We start from the raw sequence: 7448 nt of genomic DNA on the forward strand, positions 1-7448 counted from the left end.
CCTCAGAAGTTATTTCCTTCTGAGTTAACTGCCCCATGCATCTGGGAATTACTTCAATCCTAGATTGATCCCACTGTAAACTTACATGACTAATTTCTGCAGAGACTCATATAATACCTCCAGACTTATCACCAATAAGAACAAGCTGTATTGCCAAAACACCCACCTAAGCAGCTCTGCATGATCTGATACCTGGAGATTTGGTCTTCTGGAAAAGGATCAGGAAAAAACTGCCCATGAGCCTCTACAAAAAGGACTTTTAACAAATAACTGACATAACAATAAACTCCAAGTTGTTGATCCCTGTGTTCATATTTCCCAAATAAGAAGACATATATCATTTTCTGCTGAGTACTGGGCATCTAGTCCATTAGGGGACCTCACACTGAGGATTCTTAGCAATTCTCTTAGAAGTTGTTGACTGTGGGCAGTGTCTCTCCCAGATGATGGAACGAGATGCTAATTGAACAGCTTCTGCAGAAGACAATAGAACAAGATTGATTTTTTAGTTCTTCAGTATCCTTTTCCATATCCTTTGTTCTCTTGGAAATCTTACCTATTATTGTCTTTAACACCCCCTCTTTAACTGACTAAAGTTTTTTCAATATGATCTTCTGTATCAGGGCACCTGGGTGGCTCAGTTGGTTAAGCATCTGCCTTCAGCTCAGGTCATGATCCCAGGGTCCTGGGATTGAGCCCTGCATGGGGCTCCCTGCTCAGCGGGGAGTTTCCTCCCTCTCCCTCTGCTGCTCCCCCTGCTTGTGCTCTCTCACATACGACATTTTTCTGTCAAATAAATAAATAAAATCTTTAAAAAATATGATCTTCTGTATATTCCATCATTCTATTACTTTTGCCCCCCGGTGGTTTCTCTTTCTTACCTAAGGAAAAAAAAAATATGCTGCTGCATATTTCTCAGACCTTAGCTACTGCTCTGAGTTCTTTTTTCACAGATAGGTGGGCAATGCTTAATTATTTTACACAATGTGCATATTATAAAAATATTAAAATCACCTATTAAATGTTATCTATCACTAATCTAAGTAAAGTACAATATACCATTTTTTTTAAAGATTTATTTATTTATTTGAGAGAGCGAGAATGAGAGAGAGTACATGAGAGGGGGGACGGTCAGAGGGAGAAGCAGGTTCCTCGCTGAGCAGGGAGCCCGATGCGGGACTCGATCCCGGGACTCCAGGATCATGACCTGAGCCGAAGGCAATTGCTTTAACCAACTGAGCCACCCAGGCGCCCACAATATACCATTTTATTTTATTTTTATTTTTTTTAAGATTTATTTATTCGAGATAGAGAGATTTAGGGAAGGGGCAGAAGGAGAGGGATAGAGAATCTTCAAGCAGGTTCTCTGCTGAGCATGGAGCCCAATGTGGGGCTCGATCCCAGGACCCTGAGATCACGACCTGAGCCAAAATCAAGAGCTGTCGCTTAACAGACTGAGCCACCCAGTTGCCCTACAATATGCCCTTTTAAATTTATTTTTATTGGGGCGCCTGGGTGGCTCAGTCGGTCAAGCGTCTGCCTTTGAGATTTTATTTATTTATTTGACAGAGAGAGACACAACGAGAGAGGGAACACAAGCAGGGGGAGTGGGAGAGGGAGAAGCAGGCTTCCGGCAAGCAGGGAGCCCAATGCAGGGCTCAATCCCAGGACCCTGGGATCATGACCTGAACCGAAGGCAGACGCTTAACGGCTGAGCCACCCAGGTGCCCCTTATTTTTCTATTTTTAAAGTATATTTGACATATAATGTTATTATGTTAGTTGCAGGTGTACAATGTAGTGATTGAACAATTCTATACTCAATGCTCACCACAATAATATGGTGTAGTAACCATCCAACAATATTATAGTATTATTGACTGTATTATTATTGACTACATTCTCTATGTTATACTTTTCATCTGCATAACTTATTTATTTAATAACTGGAAGTTTGTACCTCTTAATTTCCTTCATCTATTTTGCCCATCCCCCCCGCCCTTCTCCCATCTGGCAAGCACCTGTTTGTTCTCTGTATTTATGTTTCTGGTTTTGTTTGTTTGTTTGTTCATTTACTTTTTTTAGATTCTACATATGAGTGAAATCATATGGTATTTGTCTTTCTCTGCCTATTTCACTTAGCATAACCCCTCTAGGTCCATCTATGTTGTTGCAAATGACAAGATCTTATCCTTTTATATGGCTGAGTAATATTCCATTGTTTATGTATATCACATCTTCTTTATCCATTCATCTATTGGTGGACACTTAGATTACTTCCATATCTTGGCTATTGTAATGCTGCCATAAACATAGGGGTGCATATATCTTTTTGAATTAGTGTTTTCATTTTCTTTGGTTAAGTGCCCAGCAGGGGAATTACTGGATTGTAGGGCAGTTCTGTTTTTAATTTTTTGAGGTACCTCCAGACTGTTTTCCACAGTGCTTGTACCAATTCACATTCCCACCAAGAGTGCAGTGAGGGTCCCATTTTTTCCACATCCTTACCAACACTTGTTATTTCTGTTGTTCTGAATTTAACTCATTGCTGGATCTGTTGCCTCCCCACCTAATCCTGCTGACAAAAAAAAATGTTATAGCTTCAAATATGTCAGAAGGTAGATTTCCTTCCACAAGTCCTTTCTGGTCTTAAGTTTTCCTCACATAATTAATTCCAAAGTTTGGTCCTATAAAATTGGACCTGAACAAAACGCTTTTGCTGAGGTCATTATATCTGTACCAGTTAAACCTAGGTTATCAGGAATGGGAATTTATGTTGGGGCTATTCTTGCTATAGACACTCTAACCTACTTACAGTAATTGTGTAATTCCACTCAAAGAATCTGTCTACCTCAAGAGTCCAAAAATTGTACACACTTATTGTGATAAATGCTATTTATCCCTCAATTCAACCTATGCCTCACTGGGGTCCTACTTCTTATTTAGACATCAAGCTTTTACCTGCTGCCACACACTAACTTATCCTGCATATTCAGGGTAACTGTTAGAGCCTCTCAGATATTTTCAACTACCACCTCTCCAGTGGATCATGTTTTTCTGACAATGGTACCTAGAAATCTCTGAAATGAGACAAGAACAAGCTACTCAGGAAAACTCCCAGGAGGGATAACCTACTCCCTTATCATGCATACAATATGAGCTTTACCTCCCAAAGAGGGATAATACTACTGGAAAAGATGATCCAAAACTTGTCTCTAACCTCAGCAGACATCATAAATGATACAACATCTATTCAGCAGCCAACAACCAATTTAAATTTATTAACCAAGGGGAAAGTTATGCTTTCGCAAACACCTCTTGCTGCACCTGCATAAATACAGGTCAAGTAGAAAAGTCTGTGACTCTGCTAAAAGAAGTCACTTGAATTTCTAAAAAAGACAACCTGGACTTTGGGACATGTTTTCATTGCCTGGATTTGATAACCTGGGCCCCCGTCTTCAGGGCCTATTACAAGAAATAATAACCAGTTTGTTTCTGGTAATTTCCTGGAATGTAGTTGGCTGATGTACCAAATTGAGACTTCAGAGTCTCAAATGCTACTATGCAACCATCATCATGCCAGAGGACTCAACAACTCATGCTGTAACAAAAGGAAAAGGTGAGACTGACTATGTCTAGACTAAGTCTAACTGTGGATGTTCTCTCCACAATCTCCTAATGAGCAACATCTTGGCAATGGTGAAGAGCTGGGTAGTAGACTAAAGTCCTGAGGCTGACTCCGTCTGCCCTTGGCTAGGAAGGAGACCGGGAAAGAGAAAGCATCCTCTGACAGCCTAGAGCTGGCCTGGCACTAGCATCTAGGCTTTGGTGTTGATAGGAGCCCGTATGACACAACTAGACTGGTTTTCTCTTGATGAACATAAACAAAACACCAACACAACAAGACAAGGCCCCCACTGTGATGGATCAAGACAAAAACAAGACCATTCTATCATGACTGAACACAGACAAAAACAAGAATATTATCCAAACAGAAATGACCAAATATCCCCATCCTGGCTAATATGATAATTATGCTCCTTTATCAATTATAGCTTTAGTTTTGCTCCTTTCTTCCCACCTTTTAGATAAAAATTTTTAAGGGGCGCCTGGGTGGCTCAGTTGGTTAAGCGTCTGCCTTCGGCTCAGGTCATGATCTCAGGGTCCTGGGATCGAGCCCCGCATCGGGCTCCCTGCTCCGCGGGAAGCCTGCTTCTCCCTCTCCCACTCCCCCTGCTTGTGTTCCCTCTCTTGCTATGTCTCTCTCTGTCAAATAAATAAATAAAATCTTAAAAAAAATTTTTTTTAAGATATCCATGGGCGCCTGGGTGGCTCAGTTGGTTAAGCATCTGCCTTCGGCTCAGGTCATGATCCCAGGGTCCTAGGATCGAGCCCCACATAGGGCTCCCTACTCAGTGGGGAGCCTGTTTCTCCCTCTCCCTCTGCCTGCTTGCTCCCCCTGTTTGTGTTCTCTCTCTCTCTCAGATAAATTAAATACATACATACATAATACATACATACATAAATAAAATAAAAAATTAAGATCCCCAATCACAGAACTATCCCCACTTCCTCATAGCATTCAAACCACAGCAAATCCCCTTTCCTTGAGTCTTCCCCAGAAACCTAACACAAGCTCAAGTCCTATAATAAGTCATTTCTAATATCTTCTTACTGAGATGCCCTACAATTTCCCATATTGTATGGTCTCCCTCATTGCAATGAGTCAATAAACCCAACTTTGTTCAATTATAGGTGTATTCTTGGTTGCCTTTGACAGGAGGGCATTGTCACTGGAAATTAGCAATTGGTGTTTTTTGTTGTTGTTTTTTTTCCCCCACGGGATACTGATTTTTAAAAAGTTAACTCAAGGGGCACCTGGGTGGCTCCATTGGTTAAGCGGCTGCCTTCGGCTCAGGTCATGATCCTGGAGTCCCAGGATCAAGTCCCGCATCGGGCTCCCTGTTGGGCGGGAAGCCTGCTTCTCCCTCTGACCCCCCACCCATGCTCTCTCTCTGTCCTTCTCTCTCTCAAATAAATAAAATCTTTAAAAAAAAAAAAAGTTAACTGGAGGGGCGCCTGGGTGCCTCAGTCGTCAAGCACCTGCCTTTGGCTCAGGTCATGATCCCAGGGTCCTGGGATAGAGCCCTGCATCGGGCTCCCTGCTCAGCGGGAAGCCTGCTTCTCCCTCTCCCACTCCCCCTGCTTGTGTTCCCTCTCTCTCTGTGTCTCTGTCAAAAAAATAAATAAAATCTTTTAAAAAATAAAAAAATAAGTTAATTAGTTAAAAAAATAAGTTAATCAAAACAAGTTTTAAGCAGTCTGAAATCATACAGTAGAGGTCTATGGGTTTGATTTGGCCTGAGGACTGTCAGTTTGCAACGTTTCAGTTGGATGATGTAAAGATTAGTGTTATGAATACTTAACAGCCATTAAGTACCTAAGCTGAACCAGGGATTGAACACATACTTTCACATGTACTGTTTTATTTAATGTTCTTTTCTACTTAAGTCATCAGAACTCTCTGAATTCTATTCATGCTGTGCCATTTGCAAGGTTGCCTGCTGCATGTTTGACTATAAATGAGGTCAAGTCCCTATTTTACAGGAAGATGCTGATGTATACCGGTTCCTTCCCACTGTGAGCCTGTAGCCATAGGAACTGTGATCAAGTACACAATAACACCTCCATGATCAAATCCCCGGGGAACAAAGTTCATTTTAATGAAGCTGGTCTGACTACCAGCAATCTGGGGGGCTTTCTGGGCTTTGCAGCAGTGTGCTGCCTCCTGACTTTCAGCCGGCCCTGGAGGAGGAGAAAGCAGAGCTGTCTCAGGTATGGGCTGATTGGGAGCGGGGACTGGGGCCAGGCAGGAAAAGGCTGTGGGGAAAATTCTTCCAGGCATGCTGTTCCCGAGGAGAAAGCAGGAGAAGGGCCTTGTATACCAGGTCCCACGGTCTCTGAAGGCTTTACCAGTTCTGCGAGTATATGAATCACGCCTAGAATTTAGGATTCTGCCATCACCCAGAGCATTGGTTAGAATCTTTCAGGACCCTTCCAGCACTAGAATCATAGGAGCAAGGGACCCAATTCTATGACAACTTTGGCTTGTGAAAGTGGGAGGAACAGAAAAAGCTTTAGGCTAAGTGCTGGAGTTTATACCCCACTAACTCACTTCCCTTTCTGTATCCTTGCCATTTCCACATAATATGTCCTTCCCTCTATTCTCTAAAAAGTCCAGGTACCTATGGCTTCCTGACTGCCTAAGGAGAGTCCTGGGAATCTTAAGCCCACCCAGCCCCTGCCGTTCCCCTTTCCTCTGCTCTGTGGACCAAGGTTTCTGCCTCAGTTTCCCTGAATGTCAAAACAGTTTCCTAGGACTGGACCTAGCCCTCCCTCCTTGGCATCCCAGACTCCCCTGGCCAGTGCTGGCCCTTGGAGTCAAGACTGTCTCCCTGTGCTCATAATGTCAGGCTGAGCCTTGTTGTAAGAAACTAATTACTCGAACCCCATGCTGAATATAGCCACTACATAGAGTCTCTGACTGCCCCTAATGTACTACGTGGATCTTAACAGCCTGAATCAAGTTGCTTTGGGCACAGTCCAGTGCGCCATAGCCACATTGCTCAAGGAGTGGCTCTATGCCAGATCAGGTTCCCAGCCCAGATCTTGTCTTCTTTACCACCAGACCGTTCTGCTGACAAGACATCTCTGTGGCCAAGCTGCTCATTTTGAAAGAGATGACCAAAGAAGTAATGAGATAAAGACAGAGACAGAGAGAGGGAGAGAAAGAGAGAGATATTGGGACAGAGGCTCCTAAAAAAGATCTGTCATTTTTCAATCAATCAATCAATCACCTGAAGCATAATGGAGAGCTGCATCTCTTCTCCATCCTTGCCCAATATGCACCTTTGAGGCTTTTTTTATTATTTAGAAAAATTTTAATTATTATTGATAAGCTGATACACATGATAAAAAATTCAAACAATAACAGAGTATGCCGTAAAAATATGTTTCCCCCCCACCCTGACCTCTAATTCTCCTGTCTAGAGGCAGCCCCTATTCAGAGTTTCTCCTTTATCTTTCCAAAACATACTATGCATATATAAGCATGTGTGTATCTAATCTCCTCCTTTTTGTGAAATGCACATATTAACATACTATATGTTTTCCTACATTATACTGTTTCCACTTGAATAAGCTCCACTTGGAGCTTATTTCAGGTTTGTACATGTAGGTATGTCTCATCCTATTTAGTAGATGAATCATATTCTATTGTGACCCTACTGATGGGACAATTCTATTGGTTTTCTTTGTTTGTTTTGATATTATAAACAATGCTACAATGAATATCTTTGTAATGCATCTTGAAATACATGAATAAGTTTGTCAGATAAATTCCTAAAGGTAGAATTTCTGGGTCAAAGGTTATGTCCACCTTGATAGATA

This window comes from Mirounga leonina, unplaced genomic scaffold (assembly GCF_011800145.1).
Source record: "Mirounga leonina isolate KUSES-001 unplaced genomic scaffold, KU_Mleo_1.0 Mir_454, whole genome shotgun sequence".
Classification (NCBI taxonomy): Eukaryota; Metazoa; Chordata; class Mammalia; order Carnivora; family Phocidae; genus Mirounga; species Mirounga leonina.